The sequence below is a fragment of the Cupressus sempervirens genome, chromosome 10, assembly GCF_028749045.1.
Source record: "Cupressus sempervirens isolate cs-2001-9-10 chromosome 10, ASM2874904v1, whole genome shotgun sequence".
Lineage (NCBI taxonomy): Eukaryota > Viridiplantae > Streptophyta > Pinopsida > Cupressales > Cupressaceae > Cupressus > Cupressus sempervirens.
This window is the reverse complement of record NC_143127.1, coordinates 726,023,853-726,045,790: the sequence shown is the minus strand read 5'-3', so window position 1 is coordinate 726,045,790 and position 21,938 is coordinate 726,023,853. Positions and strand designations below refer to the sequence as shown.

At 38.1% G+C, this 21,938-nt stretch overlaps 1 pseudogene across 1 annotated transcript in view; it reads right to left on the bottom strand.

The window, feature by feature from the left end:
* Positions 1 to 21,938, bottom strand: part of LOC149535879 (putative DEAD-box ATP-dependent RNA helicase 29) — an 86,252-nt pseudogene that overhangs the window by 30,155 nt on the left and 34,159 nt on the right. Inside the window, exons 6-7 of the transcript XR_016356734.1 lie at positions 2,694 to 2,764; positions 2,484 to 2,536 (exon numbers count right to left, since the gene is read on the bottom strand). The product of XR_016356734.1 is annotated as a putative DEAD-box ATP-dependent RNA helicase 29 (transcript). The remainder of the gene's footprint in view (positions 1 to 2,483; positions 2,537 to 2,693; positions 2,765 to 21,938) is intronic.

The window sequence follows — 21,938 nt, the reverse complement described above, 5'->3', positions numbered from 1 at the left end:
ATTTTCCGATATTTGAAAGGAACACCCAGTAAATTTTTACATTTTGGGGGCTCTACTATTGATTTACAAGGCTATGTTGACTCATATTTGGCAAGGGATCTTGATACCAGGTGAAGTACTACAGGTTATTTATTTATTGTTGGTGGGACAGCAATGAGTCGGATTTCTCGGTTGCATAAGGTAAATGCATTATCAACTACAGAGGCAGAGCATGTTGCTGCTACAAAGGTAGCCAAGGAGATGATCTGGCTTCAATTCTCCATGGAAGGGTAGGGGCAACCTTAAATGAAAAATATTTGCAATGTAACCCTAGCACTAGGGTACCTCAAGACGGCAAGACATCGGGACAAGTTTCTGGGACAGAGAGAAAATTGGCCTCATTTTTGGGACGATGGGAGGACAGCCAGGGGATGGCGGGTAAGGGAGGGGTGTTGTATAGTATATATATAAAACTTGAAATGCTTGTTATGAAATGATGTTTCAGTAGAATATACAAAATTAAAATACTTGATCATAGCAAAATTGCAACATGAACTAGAGCCATTGAACATTCAAAAATAGAAATTCGAGTACCCATCCCAACGGCAACATGGTTACGGAATGGTGGCACTTGGGTAGGCAAGTACCCGGTGCGAAGACGTTGCGTGGACGAGTACTTCAAGGTTTGGGAGTGGGTTGCAAGTCCCCTTGTTACTATTTACAAATAGCCAAAGTGTCATTCATCTTGCAAAGAATTTTGCTCTACATTCAAAGACAAAGCACATACAATTGTGGTACCATTTCATTCGGTCAGCTTTGGATGGTGGACACTTATAGCTAGAAAAGATACATACAAATGATAATCCAACAGATATGTTTACAAAGGCAATGACAAGGGAGAAGTTGAACTCCTCTTCATCTTCAGTTTGTCTTCTAGACTATACAAAATAAAAGAACAACACAATCCAAGTGACTTTACATTACAGTGGGAGCTACATGTTTAGCGGTGCTATAATTAGTCTCTAAGTGGGAGGTTATTGTTGTGGAGTCTGCTCAGTCTCCAAGTGGGAGATTGTTGTGATGTGGAGCCTAATCAAACTCAAGGGTTAATTTTTCCCACTTTATTCGGCGCGGTTTTGTCTGAGTCTAGTTCCTTGGGTGCGGATTCATACTAAGTTTGTGGCGGATCTAGGCAACGCACGTAGCCCAAACCCAACCTAGACCTGCCACAGACCTATAGGGACCTGGGTGGACCATTAAGGACCTCGCGCGGACCCCCAAGAACCCTCAAGGACCCATGGTCCATGAGGCCAAAAATTATGTTAAAAACACAAAAAGCTATAATTTTATTATTATTTTATGATGGTACAGCTCTCTCGCACACATAAATTTGTATGAGTTGTCACTTGTACCATATAATTTTAAATTATATCAAATTGCAGTTTTCTAATGGTACTGTTATATCATTTTGGCTGATTAGATCTTATTTTATTTTCAGTAGAATTGTTGTTATATTTCCAGTGTATACTGCTCCTTTGAGCATACTTGCAACCCAAACACTTGGTATGACGAGCTAATGAGTCTATACGGGCAAGGAAAGATAACAACAACAATTCTACTTGAAAATAATATTCAAGCCCACCGTTAATAAAATAAAATATGTGACACTAAATATCAATAGCAATTGAATTAATCAAAATCCAACACGAGCTGATTTAAAATATAACATCAAATTGAAATATATATTGAAAGACTGAAAACCATATTGTGGTAATCAAGCCTAACCCTGAATATTGTTTCTCTTATATATTTGTGTGTGTATATATATATACATACTTACGAACCCCCCACGAACCGAAATGGAATTTTCTTTTTAGCCCAAACCCACGAACCTGCCCACAAACCCGAACAGGCAACTTATCTTCTGAGTTGGAACATAAGGAAATCAGGAGACTAAAACCAGAACTACCAAGAACACCAAGCCAAAAAGGGGCAAGCAAACGGAAAAGAAGGGGGGCCAAGTTCCTACTAGACTATGCTATGGTTATAAGATGGTAAACTCCAATTTGGGACATTACAAAGAAACTCTATTCATGAGATTAGTTATATTATGTGATGAGTTAACGTTCCAAACCCTGATGGGAAAGATATGTTTTATGGATTATGTTGGAATGGTAACTTTTGGGCAAGAACTTGGGCATTGAAAAAAGGGGACATTACAACTTACAATTTATCTTCTGAATTACACATCTTCCTAGGCACACTTGATAGCATCACACTGAGGCCTAGACAAGGGTAAAACCATGTATAATAATGCATATTTCTAAAAAACAAACAAAGAAGCATATAATAATGCATGATAGTCCAGAAGGTATCACTATTTGAACCTTAATAAAAGATGGTACTGCAAAGACTTTAATCAGATAAACTCAGAAGTTTATAGAATAAATCTATTAATCCTAAGCAGCAAATGGTAAAGCCTGTTCTGGTGAGAAATTATGTACCTGTTGGATGCAAATTCCGCACTGCCTCTGACTACCAACCCGGCTTCTGAATGCTGCAATTTTAAAAACCCAAAGGTATTTTAAGCTTAAGCATTACATATTACCCACATTAGAACACATTAAACGTTTACTTTGCTCAAAAAATCAATTATGACCCATTGCATGAACAATTGTAAATACCAGAGAAGCATAGGGTCAAGGACAACATACTTGATTTGAAGGAATGGGGTTTATATAGTACTCCTGATCCCTAAAACTCTTTGCAATGAATGTTTTATTATCTGAGTCATAACAATAAGTTAGGCTTGCATAACAAATAGTAGTGTATGTAACAAAAACAGATAGCCATCACTTATATCAGAAAAATTTGTCTAAGGAAATTTTAATTATTCATATATAGAACATTCATCATTTATTTCATGGAACCACATTAGAGCCGAATTGATAATTCACACAAGAGTCCCCCACAAATAGGAAAATATAAAAATATTGGAAATTCCATTATATAAAACAAAAAGCCATTCACCATATTCATTTTTTAACCAAGCTATTCAATATTAGACGATAAATGATTTTTGGGTCCCATTCTAACAAGAATGTCTGTTTCAATCTAAGTACTCTACCAGAGAAGCTAATGACACTTTCTACAATATAAACAGTAATCCTTGTCATTGGTCATGATTCAAAATATATTTGTATCTGAATACATGTATCTTAAATAAACTGGTATGTTCTTATTCAATTTCTACCTATAAGGAAGTTCGTGTGTTAGTGGCTCTGTTTGACTGACTCTTCTAAAAAGATTTTCTAAAGACCTGCAATGGGGAAAGCTCACTCCCAGCCTAGATACAATGCAGTAAACTTTCAAGCCCATTACATGTATGTTATCCTACTTTAATACTGGATTTGAGAAATTTGAAATTTGAGATCTATAAGATGACAATTCTGAACTTCCGAATTATCAAATGAATAAATTCAAAAATGAATCTATATTAATGGCTTGGGTTCTAAATTTGATTGAGAAGGAATGCGCTCTATTCTGAGTCAATAATAAAAATTTGATGTAAAAATATTGCTATGACTAAGCTTTCATGTCTTTTTCTTAAATTGCATTCTTTGCAGGCTGGAGGATAGTTTAGAATCTTGCAGACTTATTGCCGATATATTCGTTTAGCAGAAGATTTCTGAGTCGATAATTTTCGATAACATGCTAACAAATCGTGGATGGCACCAGCAAAGCGGGGCCACCCAGCAACATATCAAAACAAGCTTCCTTTTTTGCAAGAGCACTTATGCAAGAGGAATATGTAGACTAGTTTGATATTGTACTTGACATTTGTATTTGCATATAGTTTTACAAAGACATTTGCTATTTTTAGTTTGCTTCAGAGTTCACAGTCTCAGACTATGGCCATCAACCATCAGCATTCCAAATGAGAATGTGGTTTTGTTACATATTTGCATGTAATGTCCCCATTCTTTTGACAGGCCATTGAGAGTCAAATTCTAGCCATCCTCATTCCCTAGGCTAGAATTAATCAATTAATAAAGGGGATAATTAAATAATGCATGACTTAGCCCAAAAAGCTAATGTTGGGAGATTAAAAATTATAACTCAAAGATATAACTTAAGTTGGGGCCATTTCAAGTTATTAAGTCGTTTCTCCTAGGCAACTAAATGTGGGGGTCATTTAATAATTAATACAACTTATAATATTTGCCTAAGTTGCCAATGAGGAATCTTCTATAGGCTGGAGATTTTATTTAAAGGCTTCGACTATGGGTTTGGAGGATTTATTGAGCCAAGTTATTATTATTTTACAATCTGCAATTTGTGTGCAACTTCTCAGGACGAAACCCCTGGAAGGAAAATGTTCTGTACGAAACCCCAAGAGACTCAGCAATCTCATTACAGCAATCAAGTGCCTTGAATTACATACAGAGCAGACTGCTGGTAATGAATTTCAGGCGGATAAGGGCAAAGGAATTATTCAGGAAACAGTTTGAAGGGTTTAGGAGCAACTTTAAATAAAATAGCAGCACCTGCCGTATTTTATCTAAACTTCTGAGCGCATCAAGTCTACAAATCTGATTGATACGATCTTCGCAAGGGTATTTGTTATTGTCTGATGGGGCCGGTTCTGGTATGATCATCACATGCTATTATTGTTTAGTTGTCTTTCCGTAATAAATCTCTTATAAATAGCAGGGCATTTTCTACTGTGAATATCTGTAAGGGAAAGTTCTCTTCAAGCATGCAATTAATATCCATATTCTATCTGCAAATTTCTAATTCAACTAAGAGCTGTATTTTGGTTTGTGAAATTTGTGTGTGTGAATTCTGCAAATTTCGTAGCTTAGGATATTTCATTGCATTTATATATATATATATATATATATATATATATATATATATATATAGATCAGCTTGTTTGGCTTCTTTACTCATTTACTGTCTCATTAGATGCATCTCCTAATTGAATTTTGCAAAAAAAAGTGCATTTCTAACTAAATGTAAGCCATTTTAAAATTTCTCGATACTTTCTGAGAAGTTTTCGACTTATCTCCAATATTTCCAGATTTTTTTAATTTGCTCTTGCCGATAAGTTGTCAATAATAATATTTTGAACAATAGGCTGGACAATAGGGAACAGCTAGCCATCCCCTACCATACTATTCTGTTCCTGTGGCAGACCGAGAACATTTCCCAAAAATAATTTAATAGGAGACGGCCCTGGGGATGTATTCTACCTATCCACAACTCCTTGAAACATCCTGGTGCAGAGACAATTGGATCTCATTTTTCCTCAAAAAAATGGGGCATCCCTCATTATTTCATCTCTAATTAACTCTCGACTCTCTTTAGCTTGATGGTTTACCTCATCCATTTGTGTTTCTTATTCTAGGTGGTCTAGTTCTTTGAATTCAGATCTATGATCTTATTTGTAATATTGGGCAGGAGATATTGCAGACAGCATGTGGAAATGTGCAGGTTTGAGTAAACTTTAACAAAAATGTTTCCAGATGAGATCAGTCTCAAATCCAAAACTTCAAAGAATGTATCCCTAACAAAACTAACTGGGCCTTCTGAAAATGTAAAGAAATGAGATAAATTCCAAAAACTGTAGCCTATAGAACAAATTTATGGAAAACTCTAAAAACATAATATCTTGATGAAACACAATCACAGAAAGCTGAAATTTGGGCTGTAGCTCCTTTATTTCAATCCCCAACTTCTCTGAAAAAAACCCCAAAAGATTCCATGCAGTTTGGAAGATATGTGCAAAAAAAATAGGATCTCCTACGGAAAAAAATAGATATCTTGAAAGAAAGTCTGCCTACTCTATTGTCCTGAAGAATTTAGCAGGTATCCACCCTTAGAAACAAAGAAACTGATTCTTAACAATGTGAAGAAAGGAGCAAAAACATGTGATGGAACCAGAAGATGAATTGAATGATTAAAATGATGTGCTTGAATGTATATTGATGCACATAGATACACATATTAAAAGGAGATAGAGCTTAATGAGGCATTAGCATAAAATTCATTATAAGGCTATGAGACAAGATCACAAATTTCAGACATGTCAATTTCAAGGTACATTCCAAAGCTATCCTCGAGTTGCTTTCCTATTGTTCTCTTGCAATCGATGAAAGTTTACTAGTTTACTCTGCATTTAAACTCATTTATAATTGCTAAACATTGAATAGTCATCTACCATATTGTTATAAACTATGTTAACACATCCTTCACACTGAACTAGAGTCCCTGGGCAGTTTCAAGGCCGATAAAATGTGAGAGTGTGTTGGGTTTGTCCCAGACACGCCTGGGACAACGCACTAGGAATTTCTGTAGTTTATTGAATCTGAATTCGGCCTGCCAGGAATTTTGACACTTTATCGAATCTCAAGTCAGAACTCTGAACCATGTTGATGGGTATCCAAGCTAACCAAGGTATTTGTTATCATTTGTTCACCCGCCAAAGATTCAAATTTCAAATGTCCATCCCGTCCAACAGCTAGTCCCAGAATTAATATTATTTTAATGCCTAAGAGACATCGAAAAATATAAGCGATTAAACCTTGTAAAGGTTTCCACGGCCCGCAGGTTCTCTGCCGTTAGATCTACGGTTGGCACTATCTCGCCATCAGAAGCTGCGCAAGATTTACGTTCGCGACATGGCGCCCTTATGACGCGTGTCCGGTGGGTCCAACAGGCCAGGCAACAAGTTTGGCGGGTTGGAAAAGTTTCACGACACCGTGGGCGCTATGTCGCTATCGTGTGTTGGCCGAAAAATCTTCATAGCGACATAGCGCCCGACGGAAAAGGTTTCACGGCGAGCAGGTTGCGTCACTGGGAAAGTTAGCGACGAGCAATGAGTTTCACGAGCCGGAAAGTTTCAAAAAGCGGCAAGGCACCATGGCGCCAACGGAAAACTCACGAGTTTTCTGTTAGCGACATAGCGCCTGGTTGACACGTGGCGTGGTCAGGATTAAACAGTACCAGAATCTGCCAAGTTGATGCTTCGAAGGCCAATAGAGAGGTGCCAGGTGTATGAGTCAGAGCATATGTGGTTCACGGGCCCAGCGATTTTCAGAGGGAAGGATGTGCAGAGTACGAGGTGGTTCTGATCGTCAGATTGAAATTGATCTACGATGGGCGCTATCGCGCTATGGAAAAGCTGCGCGAGATTTACAACAGCGACATAGCGCCTGGGCGCCACATGTCCCTCAGTAGGGTCAAAGCGGTACGAACCCTCCAGGTTGGTGCCTTGTCAAACCAAGGTGGTGCTTCGTTAGGCCAATGGGGAACAACCACGTATGCCAGGTTAGAATACAGTCAACGCATGGGACCAGATCTTCAAAGAGGCCACTACAGTCAAAGGCTAAGATCTCCACCGTCGGATCTGCAGAGATCAACGGCAGGCGCCATCGCGCTATGGATAAGCCGCACGAGTTTTATGTTAGCGACATTGCGCTTGGAGGACACGTGTCCTCGTGGGTCCAGGTTCGGAGGCGTGGGAAATACAGACAGCGATACGTGGCCGATTTCTATTGATCGATGCACTGAGGAGCAGTATATCTTGCTTGCCGTCAAATTAAGTTAGATCGACGGAAGGCGCCATGTCGCCATGGTGAAGTTGCACGATCTTTACCATAGCGACATGGTGCCCTTTCGCCACGTGTCAGCGGGGCCAGGTCTCGCTAGGGTACGTCAGTCATATACTGCCAGGTGTCATTCGAGTGTGGTGCAGTTGCTGAGGTGGCGCTAGATATGATGGGCCCAGGGTAAGAACAGTATAGTGGTACGACGAGTCTCCACGATCGTCAAATTTAAGGCAGATCGACGGTCGGCGCTATCTCACTTTCCGAAGTTGCACGGCGGATACCATGTCGACACAGCGCCTTGTTGACACATGTCTCGCTGGCTCGGCTAAAGTTGGCGGTTAACGGCTGGCAGTTGGTGTGATCGCTACAGTTAACGATAACAGTTTGAAGGGTGGCGCGGTTAGTTCAATAAAAGGAGGTCAACCACAGAGAACTTCCCAGGTGGCAGAACGAGAAGAAGCGATTGGCCCACGTGGCCCAGTTGGCTTGTGAAACTAGGTTGACTCTCTGACCCCCCACTGATTCATGAACCAAAAACGAGGGTGACCTGTTTTGTTGTGCAATCTGATCTTCATGATTGATCCGACCACCAGAAATGAATGCGAAACATAGAAAAACACTCCACCGTCTCAATCGATCCATCTACCTGGTCAGAGCGCAGTTATGGCGTCGTTTTGTCTTCTCCAGGCTCTTTCTCAGAGGAATATCAGATTTTTTGGTACTCAAACCACCTGATCTTTGATTGGATTTTCAGGGTGAGAAGTTAATGCCAGTAGTTGAGAAGTAAATGTAATGCAAAAGATCTCAGTTATGCCTGAACTATAAAGGCAATTTTGTGATCTTTTCTAGGGGGACTCCTTTTCTGATTTCTCTGCTACTGCTCGCAGGTCTGCAGTGTAAAATTCCCTTTGTCTCTAAGTTGTATAACATTCTGTATCATCTCCTTCAGCCATCGATGTGTATGTGCATCCGTCTTGCCTCTCATTGGTGTATTGTTGAGATCAGTGGCTTGCATACTATATCTATTCTCGGCCTATTGGATAATATATAAGTGAAATCTTTCTCCTTGTGTTATTCAGTTTGGTTTCCTGATCTGTATGTGGTTATTGATTGACATAAGTCTGGATGTGTATGTCTTTTGAATGTTATCTTGGTTTTGTAGTGCATATATGGGCAGAAATGAAGTTTGAACACTCTATTTTAGTGCATCACCTCCTTAGATTAGACTAGGTAGATTTGCTTTTGTGCTCTTCTTCCCCCTTTTCCTTTCCAAGAATAGATAGGTGCGCCCTGATAGTAAGAGGAAGTCGGCCTTCTCCGAAGACTCAACCTCGCAGTTCAAGTCCCACAGCTTGGAGTTTGTTTCCATGTTTCACTAGGTTGTCCTCACGCATAGGCCTTGGACAAGGGTGCAAACCTAAGTGACAACAGTATTCACAAATTATCCTCCTGCATGTGGTCACTAAATAAAAAAATAACCTTTAGATGATCCTTGTAAGGACAATCCTCAATAAGGGATAGGATGGAAAAGAATGGAAAATAGGTTTGTTTTACACTAATATTAATATATTTTGAATTAATGTATTACTATATTTCATATTTTATATTTATGAACTATTTTTAACAAATTAATTACTGATGCTAATAAATTAATCACAAATATACTATATTATAAATTAATTATAGTATGGCATATCAATAAATTAAATATATATTTTGTACCTTATATTTATAATATTAATAAAATATATATATCTATATTTCATATATTACAGTTCTCAAATGTATAAAATTATACTAATAAATAATAAGTATATATGTACTCATTTTTGTTCAGACCAAACCAAATTGAACTCAACCCCCTTTTTTCTGGACCAAACCCTAGAACCCAAAACCAAACCCCCAACTTAGATTATATGTATGAGACACATTGCACATTTTCACTTTCAATTCACTGTGATGGGGTTCAATGATGATGCTATAAGGAAGACTGATTAGAATTCTAAGCTTACATTTGTATGAATTATGTGTAAAATATATATTATAGTTCACTGAGTTGCAAAAGAAAAAAATAAATATGAATTCTATGTTTACCATCTATATGAATTATCTGTAAAATATATGTTATGGTTCACTCAAATGCCTATAGCGAATCTTGTATGCATAATTAAGGATATCATTTACCTGGTTGTGTTTAAAATTGGGACTCAATTTCACAAAGTAGTGTACTCATGCAATAATTCGTAAATTTGGTTTAGTGTTATTCTTCAGCCTCATCACCATTTTTTAAGGAAACTATTCATTGATAGATAGTCGCATGCCAGAGATTTATAGTTACTTCCACAAGTGCATAAAGGATAGAAATTGCATCTCCAATGTCACTACAACTCTTATGCTTCACCTCAAGTGACAACATCCATTACAACAATGGCTAAAGGGTGTCTACTTGGGATCAAAGCGCTAGCCTCGACATTAGGAACTAGCAAAAGCTTCTATTCCTTATGTTTTTCATCTTAAATATAACATTTTGATACGATTGACAAGATAGAAAGCATATTGATTTTCATTTCACCCTTCTATTTACTCCTTACGAAGAATAAACCATGAATTGCAGCATTCCAAGTTCAACACCAATGAATAAAAATTGTTGCTCTATTAAGCCCTTGTGAGTTGTTAAGTTTTTACCAAACAAAAAGTACAAAGGTGTCCATCATGCTTTTTTATCTTTGATTTATAAAGAAGGAAAAATTCACCAACCTCAAGAACGGTTGAAATCTTACTGGATGAACTACCCCTTGTGCTACCTCACTTCAACTAGTGCTCTAGTGAGCTAGGGGGTCAAGACAACTTAACCATTAAAGACTTTAACTAAGATATAAAATGTAAGAAACTGAAATAACTACACAGTGCCAACACATAAAATTATTTTGATCACTAGAAATATATATATATATATAAACTACAGGGATAAATTGTCAAGGCTTGTGAGTTCATTACCTTAGACACCCACGTAGATCAAAAACTGCAGTGTGGATGTATGGCATGAGCTTGGTGTGCGCTCATCCACTATGGACATGGCATAAAAATCAAGACAACAATCCAAACTACTAATTGAAATAACAAATAACAAACTAACTACTAAAAAAATGCAAAAGAGATGAGTATACTAAGGACAAAAAGATAACACAAGTAATCGAAGCACAAGGAGAACTCACAATCAAAGAAGGTAGATAAGATAAGATGAAGTATCAATGTCCAACAAGATACCGCAATCGGGCCTAAGGGACTGAAAGTACAAATAGAGGCCACAAGGCAGTAGGACCACCAACTGGTGTCCAAGAAAAAGGAAGCAAACGGAGCACAAAGAAAATGAAGAGAAACAACACTGTACAAGAGACTTCGAAACAACGAAGCAACTAGCAATTCGTAGTCGTCGAAAAGTAGCTCAAAACGGAAGGATAACTATGTGTGTGCAAAGAAGTTTGAACCCATCACAGGAGAGAGGAGGGTCATTGTCACTGATGGTGCATGTGTGTGTGCTCTATGCAATCTCACCGACCTCATGCGAGTGGCAATGGATGGGCTCCCACATTGCTTGATTCCCCTAGGAGAGGTAACCGGGGTGAAGAAGGAAGTGATAAGCAAGTGAAGGGACGTAGATCTAGTGGGGGGATACTCTCGAAGAGTGAAATCCCAAAGACAGAAGGCCTCCTAGAGACAGAGAACAAGACACCGTTGATCATCATATCTAAAGGAGGACAGGGGCCTACACTCTGAATAAGCAATCGAACCTCCCTCGAATCTCATAGTAAATCGGACAGTAGAATAGGAAATGGATCTCAATCTCAACCACACTGATGTCACTGAATCTCTATTGGTATGGCGATCTATCTGGATACAAAGCTAGTGAGACCCAACTCTAAAGGAGCCTAACTAGATATGTAAGGCATGAGGCCACCGCCGAGAAGAGTAGTAACATTGAACAATAATACCATCTTGGATGTCAATATAGTGCTCTGCATAGAAGGCCATACGCAAGCGAAGGCCCCCTAGACGAGTCGACCCAAGTCACCTAAATATACCTCCAGTAGATGTCCATCTTGGTAATCTCATTCAACTCCAACTGAGGGGGGAGGAGATGAGCTTGAGCGTCTAGGGAATAATAAAATGAAGGAAGGTGGTCAATATCAATACCCACGGCTCAAAGGAGACCGAAGGCCTGAGCATACCAACACCAAGTGCAACCAATAGGGGGATGAAGCTGCAATCAAAGCTGAGAAGCGGTAGGCCAAGTAGGAATAATGATATCTTCCATCACCGGATTCCAAAAGCCCCTGAGTCTATGGAGTAACCAAACCAAATCAAAGATCGTGTCAAGTCTAAAGGGGTGAACACTGAACTCGGCCAAGATAGTACTTGTGGGAGTAGATGGCTAACACGAATGAGGTGTCAAAGAAAATGAGTCTAAACCCTCTCCACCAAAGCCCAATCAGTGGCTAGTAGGGAGGGCCCACAAGCAGTCGAGCCATAAAGGAAACTAGGTCTAAACAAGGAATCGAAGATATACATCTTAGACATGGTATCCTGGAAATAGTGTCTAAAGCACTCTCTCAAGTAAAGCAAGTGAACCCATCCCCTTGTTGACCCACGACATCATGCCTGGTCTCAGACTGAAATGTGTCCCACATAACATGATGTCCAAATAGGTGTAGGTAGAAGTCATCTTGATCTCAATACGCCTAAAATAGAAGTGGAAATCGGAGGTTTTCAAGTAGTTAAAAACCATAACTTGAGTCTTGCTCAAGTTGACCACCAGCTACCGAGAATAACAAAAGATCAACCCATCCAAAAGACACTATAACCCATCAGAGGAGGAAGTACGTCATCAACAAAGAGAATGGAAAATTAGGACCTAGTGAAGATAACACCCGTCCTCAGGAAGCAAGAAGCTCCTCAGATAGGACTCTAGCTCATCAATGTAGATACCAAACAACATAAGAGAAAGTGGGCAACCCTACTTGACCCCAAGGGAGTCCTAATACGGCCAACAACCCTCTCACAAAGTCTCATGATGGCAACAAGTAGAACCTCGGACACCCCAATATCCTTGAGTCTCTGAAATAGCATCGAGCAAGGTATAGAATCAAAGGCTTTGCGAAAGTCTACAAAATAGCAGCAAACTTTTGTCGAGCGGTGTCGAGCCTCCTTGATGATGGCTCTGAGGGTGAGAATATGGTCTATAATCTTAAAATCAGCTTTGAAACCAGCCTAGCCTTTGGCCCTACAACCTAATCTTTCCAGTTGTCTTGTGAGAATAATGTGCAAGACTATGGCATAGAGTTTGGAAAAGGTATGCCCAATCATAATGGTCTTGTAGTTCCCTCGATTAGAGGTGGGCCCAACCTTGTAGATCGAGTGGATAATATGGTGAGACCAAGATGGCGGAAAGCCAATACACACCACTCTGTTGAAGAGATCAGCAAGATACAAACCAAGAACAAAAATTCCCATCTTGAAGAGCTCCACCTGGAACCCTTCCTCATTAGCCACTTTGCTACAACTCATGGTTCTAACGGATTCGGCAATGGTAGAGAGGGTAAAGAGGTGGCAATGGACGGGGGGAGCAATGCAAGGGGGAGGCTGACCAAGAATGTCGTAAAGGGTGACAATGTAGGAGATGAGGGCGCTGAAATCTAGGTTAGTTGGGAAAGCGGAATGTTGGGGAAAGAGCATGCACCAAAGTTGGGAAAGCAGAATGTTGGGGAAAGAGCATGCACCAAAAGTGCTTCAGGGAGGCCAAAAGGGAAGAACTGAGGTACATGCACTCCTCAAGGTAAAAGAGACACTTCTTCCAGTGAAGGATGCTACGGTAGGAGAGCCTGATCCAGTGAAAGAAGGGATCATGATTGGTGAAGGTGGACCGAATAGGATGGTGGAAGGACTTGTAGTCTTCATTGAACCAACGGTTCTGGGGACATGAGCAGGGGAGAGAGGGGCAAGCCACGAGGGGGCGGAGAAATGCAAGAAAGAGAGGACAGCAAAATCCAAAATTGCCTTAGAGATGAGGTCATACATGGTGGAAGCACAGGACAAGTCCATGAGGGGAGCATCCCGAAGAGTGGGCCTAAGGTGGTTCAAGAGGTCACAATTGGCGTCAACCAAGGAAAAGGTGGTGCACGTAGGCGATGGTAGCGCAAAGGGGCAGCGAGGGGAGGGCAGGAGTGGGAGGGATGCTGATCAAAGGGGCACAAAAGATGAGAATAAGGAGGGAGTGGTCAGCCAACAGAAGGCGGGAGACAGAGTAGCAGCTAACAAAGGCGATGAGGGAGGTGTAGGCAAGGACATAGTTAACACTAGCATAGTCACAATGGTGCCAGCACGCAAATAACTCATAGTCATGGAAGCAGGGGAGCCCATTAAGAACCACAAGAGAAGACGACTCACAAACATTAAGGCGGTGTCTACCATACCATGTTAGCGAGCCATCAATGTTGTCTGAGAAACGTTGTAAAGTAGTCGTATCATTATCAGACTCGGAAGTACAAAGGGAGTTGGTCAGCCGATCATGAAAAGGAGCCTAAAGATCTCTGATACGAGCGTTGAAGTCCCCTAAAATAGCCAAGTTCCCCAAAGCAGAGAATCTGTCAATCGAATCGCTGAGGTCACTAAAGGGGTCACCCTCAAGGCTGTGAACTGCATACGGAGAATTAGCCAATGGGAAATAACGAACGGAAGTGAAGAGATCTTTGTCTAGTCTGCAAACCCCTGAGACCCCTAGAAAACCTCACCTCATCCTAATGGACAGACAACCATTAATACCCAAGAATATCGGGAAGGGGACAGATCGGGCTCTCCTACGTCTCAGTAACAAGAATAACATCCATAACTCCAATGACATCCATAAAATGACCAGGTAATGACCAAAGAGTGTCATTACCATTCCACTAGTGAGCGATTGAGGAGTTGTTGGACCTCTCCATCCTGTCCTTGCCCAATGAGTGTAATTTAGCCTGGGAGCGACTTGGATTCCCAACCAAGTGGAGAACGATCTCTGATAACGGCCTTCAAGTTGCAAATAACTGCCCACTTACCCTCAAGGAGAGCTACGGCAGCTAAAGATCGGCTATGCTTAAGCTCAGTAACCTATGACTTGGTGAGATCCTCATCAAGATAGATTTTAGATGGTAGAGGGAAGAGTTTTCTGTGAGCCCTTCGAACTTGCAGCATGCCTAATGTGTTAAGTCTGTAGTTACATTCAGATAGATATGATCATGAGTTTCATTATTGATAATATAAATATTTATTTATATATATATTATATTATATACATATACATACATACATACATACATACATATATATATATATATATATATATATATATATATATATATATATATATATATATATAATTTTATACTAACTAATGATGTTTAAACTTTGGAGACATGTCTCTTCAAAAGACATGTCTCCTCCTCTCATACTTATATGAGATCCAAATCTGCATTTGAAACATATCAATTACATGGTCATATTATTACATTTGCAAAAACGGTCTATGTTACTTAACATGGTATCAGAGCGAGGCTGCAAATGTGAGGAATTGATTACAGACTATGAGAAGAACTTGATACCCGCATTTGATAATTGGTCATACAAATGAAGGACAGATTTATAGATTTGTTGAAAATATTTTGTAATGCATTGGTGGGTATGTACTAGGTCGTCACATTCATTCCCATGCCTATATGAAATTCTGGAACATTTAATGGGCGTCCATAATTATGTAGAGATGAACGTCAAGATATATAGTTTGACAAAGGCATGGTCAAACCTTTGATACCTCCTGCATATGTAGAACGAGGTCCCAATATAAAGTTTCGGTGGCTAAAGGTCGCAATGATACGAACCTTGAAATGAATTATAAATCATCCAAATAGGATACATAAACAAAAGAGTATAAGAAGAGCCATTTGGACGGTGAAGTCATGAAAGTATCTATCGGGGTAAAATCTCTACACGGTTTTGAACAACAAAAGAGGAAACAAAAAGGGAAAGGAAGTGTCATGTGACATTTCATGCCTTCGCTTTTGGACGGCTATTAATATTAAATAGATAGTCATATGAATGGCGAATGTCTAGAGAAAATTAACTTGTGTTTAAAGTCTAACTTGTCGTATTCATTTGAGGAAGAGCCAGTAAGAAGATTAATATTAACACATTTGACTATAGTGTTGCCCTATCTGTCACGAGAGGAAGAAAAATCATAAAAAAATGGTTTAGGGCAGTGACGGTGACCACTGAGCAAGGAGGAATTATTGAAAATAGCGGAAGGAATTACCACTATCAATTACAATGGATGTTTATGAATCTCATACTTATTTATGAGATTGAAGCATATTAATGAATATATATTCCCCCGGCATATTCATCGGTCTTCTTCATATATTATTGTTGTTGCTAAAGTCACACCTACAGGAATCACATAAAAGAGTATGAAGAAATTGTGAGCATGGAGATGGATACGCAGATACAATCCAGGTAATGAATCAAAGGAAGCATTCTAAGATTCAGCTATTAACTGGAGGGAAGTAGATGGTGACAGACAAACCTACAACGTAATCATATAGATAAATTTATCTACAACAATTATTGCAAAGTAATATCAAGTGCAACATAAACAGATTTAATTAAATAGTACCTGTCGACAAGGAAGATAGATGTATGTAGCGAGCTCCAGGATATCACTTTTTCTGAAGTCAACAGATTCTTCAAATATTGGCACATTTTGGGAATGGGAATAGTCATTGACGCTACAGGAGTATTTCCATTTCTCAAGCAATACAGTACGGAAGGAAAAGATCATCAAAATCAATTTCTCCCAGACTAAAAGATCTATATTCTGGAGTTCAGAATACAGGCTATTGTTTAGAGAGGAAACACAAGAATGGATTACGTAATAATAAGTGACTGATGCAAAAGTGTGTGACAAACACAATGGACACGCAACAGTCCAGTAATCGAAGGATACGGGCAAATCAACATAGAGCATTCAGATCACGAAAGTGCATTGACTTTAGAGATTATATTGTGAACAATTCATGCACATATATCTGAAGATATTGTGATCACAACAGATAAATTACATCCAGTTTTGGAGGCAATAGCTCATAGATCACAATAGAGGTCACAGTGTTATAAACAACATGCATAATTCTATTGTGATATAGAAATATATACATCATTTATACCTGCAAGAGAATATACACCCGAACACATATATTGAAACTAATCATAGAACTACATAGTGGGATTGATTAAAAGTTCAATACCCATTCGGCAGATCCATTGTCATAGACAATCAAATGTCTAGATGGAGATAAGAACCTCCAGATTTGTATGGACAACAATTAAGATTAGACCTCAGTTCCCATTTATCCATCAAATCTTTATATTTGAACAACTGGCATAAGAATAAAAAGACAACCAGAAGTGTCTCAGATAGAATATAAGGAATGAATAACAGTGAAGTTCATATTATAATATAAAACAAATACAATTGTACAGGAAACATCCCATAACTAATTAGTGGGAGAAATCTTAGGCAAAGTATGAGGATTTGAATTATGAAGATATCTTAATAGCAATCCAAATTAGCCCTGCAACATAAAGCAAACAGAAAGACAAGACATAGTAAGGAAATACACTAACGTACTTGGAAAGACATGATAACCAAAAAAATAGAGATAAAGAGAAGTATTATCAGTAGCTATTTCATATCAATCTGGGAATGCCAGAGAAGGATAAATTATTGGGATGTAAATCAGACATATGGAATTCATCTTATAGTGCAAGATTTTATATATCCTCCAGTCAAACTTATCTCCTTTTCAGCTCCCATCATCTGCTTGAGAATCAGAGTTATAACAGATTTGTCACTTCAGTACAAGGAGAGTTATAACAGTATTCGACACCCATATTTATATAAATCTACAACCATCTAAAATAAGGCTGTCCACTCATTACACACAGTGGAAATAATATCACATATGGAATACCATTGAATAGAAGTAAAAGGGAAGATGAGTGAGTAACTAGAAATTCTAAACAATGTAATAAGTACGAATTTACGTTGTGGGGGTGAATGATTACCTTAACCAATGCTTCATTCCCTATTGGAGGCATTTTCTTGTTTGATGCATATGGACCTTCATTGGAGCAACTTGTATCAAGAACATCAATGTGCAGATAAGTATTTATTATCTTTGATTATTATATTTACTATCTTATTGTATTCTCACTCTTATTTGTATTTCTACACATACTATAAGAGTTATTTCTCTTGATCTTTTCCTTTATGTTTTTGAAGGTGTTCTTACAAGAAAAGAAAGTTGGTACTTCACAAATACTACCAAATATTTTGCAGACTCAATCTATTGATAGTAATTCCAAAGACCCTGATGATTAAGATGGATAAAGTGAGGCTCTTGAAGAAAACATCTTTGATTATTAAGATTATGAGATTCTTCTACATTAAGAGGGAGTATGACACTCCTTCAAAAGAAACACATGAGCTAAGAAGATTGATACTTAGAGGGAGTCTATAAATACTTATGGGTGACTGCATGATGTTGATGGGCCTACTCCTATGTATATCATGAGGAAGTGATGACTTATCACCAAAAAATCAGAAAATTGATATCAAATTCAGAGTGAGTTTGCCAAGCATCCTTGGGTGAAGAGAGTTTCTAAGGAAGCAACTAGAGGAAATGACTTCCCAAGATCGATGTTCAGAGGGACAAATTTTGAGATGCAATCCTTTTTGGATGATATCTTCTCTATGAGGAGAAGTTCTAAGAGAAATTCTTTGTAATGCGCTCTCCTCTATATGAGAGAAGTCTGAGGTGAAAACCCCTACTCCACCCTCTAGTAGCAGCTATGGTGGGTTTACCCTCTGACTTGGTTCATGGTGGATATCATGTGAGTTACTACATAATGCTGATGTAATTATGTTATGAAAGATGACGGTCTTCCATTGATGTATATATTTAGAGGGGAGTTATTGAAAGGTGACGATCTTGTCAATAACTAGACCTATTATCATAACAAACTACATTAAGTTGTTGTCTTGGTGTACCGAAAGTTATGATAACGAATAGAAGGTAACTATCGTAAGGTGACAATCTTATCAATAGATGACCAACCTTTTAGTACCAAAAAGTATTGAAGGTTATTGGTGTCATTGTTGTAGGCCGGATTCTGTCAGACACATTGATATCCATCATGATTATAGGCTGAATTTTGTCGGACATCATGAAAATTATTGGTGTCATTGTTATAGGTCGGATTCTGTTAGACACATTGATATCCATCATGATTATAGGCCAGATTTTGCCAGACATCATGAAAATTATTGTTGTCATTCTTATAGGTTGGACTTTGTCAGACACATTGATATCCATCATGATTATAGGCCGAATTTTGCCAGACATCATAAAAATTATTGGTGTCATTGTTATAAGCCGGATTCTACCAGACACATTGATATTCATCATGATTAGAGGCCGGATTTTGCCGGACATCATGAAAATTATTGGTGTCATTGTTATTAGGCCGAATATTATCGGACACATTGATATCCATCATGGTTATTTAGCCGGATCTTGCTAGACACCATGAAAATTATTGGTGTCATTGCTATTAGGTCAAGTTTTGCAGGACACCATGAAAGTTGTTATGGTTCTTCGAGCCGGATATTGTCGAACACCATAACTTAAATCTTTTATAGACCACAATTAAGGTGATATTCAAACTTATATTACAGTTATAATTTCCCTCCTTGCTAAAAGGAAAAGTGATGAGAAATTTAGTCTCATTATGAATTATAGCAAATTCCTCGTATAATATATGTGTGTGTTGATGGAGTTATGTTGATATCCTTAAATATGTCATTCTAGGAATATCATTCTGAGATGATATCTCTTCATATACTCAAGAACATAATATGTTCTATATCAATCATTCTTAACTAAGAGGGAGTGTCAAGTTTGTAGTTACATTCAGATTGATAATGATCATGAGTTTCATTATTGATAATATAAATATTTATTTATATATATTATATATAATATATAATATATATTACATATATTATATTATATTATATTATATATAACAAGGTTGCATGGGGATAGGGGTACTTGGGGTAATTAAGGCATTGGTACGAGTACGAGTACGGCTATTTATCATAATAGGGGATGGAGCTACTTGGGTATGTCAAACTTTATTTCAATTATACTTTTATATTTATAGAAAATCTAAAACTATGAGTCATGACAATGGTTTTTCAAAACAAGAACAATGATAAAGTTTGCAAATGTAATGTATTGTTTTCAGTTTCAGATTTGCTATATTTGTAATAATAATATATGATAAAAGTTTAGATGCATAACAGAGAAGGCTGACTTTAAACATGAACAAGAAGATCATAAATCATATGACAATGGCATATTGCAAATGATAATCTTCTGAGTTAAATAGTGATAAAGTTTATTGTTAATCAATATTGTATCAAAGTTTCAAACTGATTAGGTATTGAATTAAGCTTGATAAACAAGCAGCCAAATACGCAAACAAAAAAACCATTAAAAAAATAAAAAATCTTAATCAAGGTCCTTAGCTATGATGCTCTCCACCGAGTACCCGGTACTTGGGTACGTGGGTACGAGTACCAAGGGTGTGGGTACAAGTACCCATGCAACCTTGATATATATATATATATATATTGTACATATGGTTAGTTATATTATTTTATACTAACTAATAATGTTTAAACTTTGGAGACATGACTCTTCAAAAGACATGTCTCCTTCTCTCGTACTTATATGAGATCCAAATCTGCATTTGAAACATATCAATTACATGGTCATATTATTACATTTGCCGAAACGATCTATGTTACTTAACATAATGTATTGAGAAATCTAATAAAAAGTGTGGAAGTCATATCCTATCCATGCTCTATCAATGAGAATCTCAAAAAGCTCTAGCTAATCATGAAGGAAGGCATAGGCCTTATCAACTGGGTCTGCAATGGAGGATGGGAGGCCACGAACTTTCAGATTAAGTTCCCTAGCTCTATATGTTTGTTCATCTGAAAGCTTGGACTAAACAAGTTCCCCAACACCCACCAAAGGAAGTTGTTGCTGCTATCGTTTCTCATTGTTGCATACTTCTATCCATGTTTTTAACTATCTCAGTGTTGATTTTCGGTGCATTATTGCAACTAAGAAGCTCATCTTGCATTTCTTTAATGTCTTTAATCTTTGTAGCCTTGATAGAGTTTTCATCAAGATGTTTAATGTTTGACGCCTCAACATTAATGGCGAAAACTTGAATTTCGAGTGATGTGTATATATGTGTGAGAGAAAGGAGAGATTCCTTGAGGGTTCTATTCTCCTCCTCCGATGCCAATAATTTGTTTGTGAAATCCATCTGAGAAGAAATTCTTCTATGTTATGTTAATTGTAGTTTGGGTGTGTCCTCCATACACCGTAGATCCACCCAGTAGTGATCTATGAATTGTGAACTGAAAAATCTGTTGAAAATGTTAAGCTTGTGAGAGAAAAAAACGCTAGAGACTAGCACAGGAAAGATGACACTGGCGGTCAAACCCCAGGCTGTTAATTCCCACAATGGAAGTCTGCAAATTTCTATAAATTTCTAGAACTCTGGAAATCTCTGTAATTGGAAACCTGCAAGGAGATCTATGAACATGCAGTTTGAAGAACACAAACCATGTTCATAGTTCTAGAGAACATACAATTTGAAGAACAAATCTAGAGAAATTCACAAATTGTAGATCCAAAATCTTAGATCACTTCAGCATACACGCACGAGAGTTTGCAACTCTGCTTCACCAAAAAAAATGAGATTAAAGCACGCAAACAAGAATTCGAACTAGGATTTAAATCGCAATTTATCGATCACAACATGCTGATTACCACAACATCGCGCCCGATAAATCACCTATTTGCATTAGATCATTTGCGCTAGGACCTACACATCAGATCAGACACTCACGACTATTCACGTCAAAACAATTTCCATTCGCTCCAAACATTCGTGTGGAAGAATAACATTCGTTCACAAAATCAGCATAAATATGTTCACGAAAAACATTTGATTTGATTGCGTGGAATGATCGCATGGAAAGATGATCGTGTAGAAGAATAACCTATCGCATCTTCAAATTACCTGTTTGTGTTAGATCATTTGCATGAGGACCTACTCATGAGATCAGACACTCACGACCATTAGCGCCAGTAGAAGAATTCCAAAAAGAGC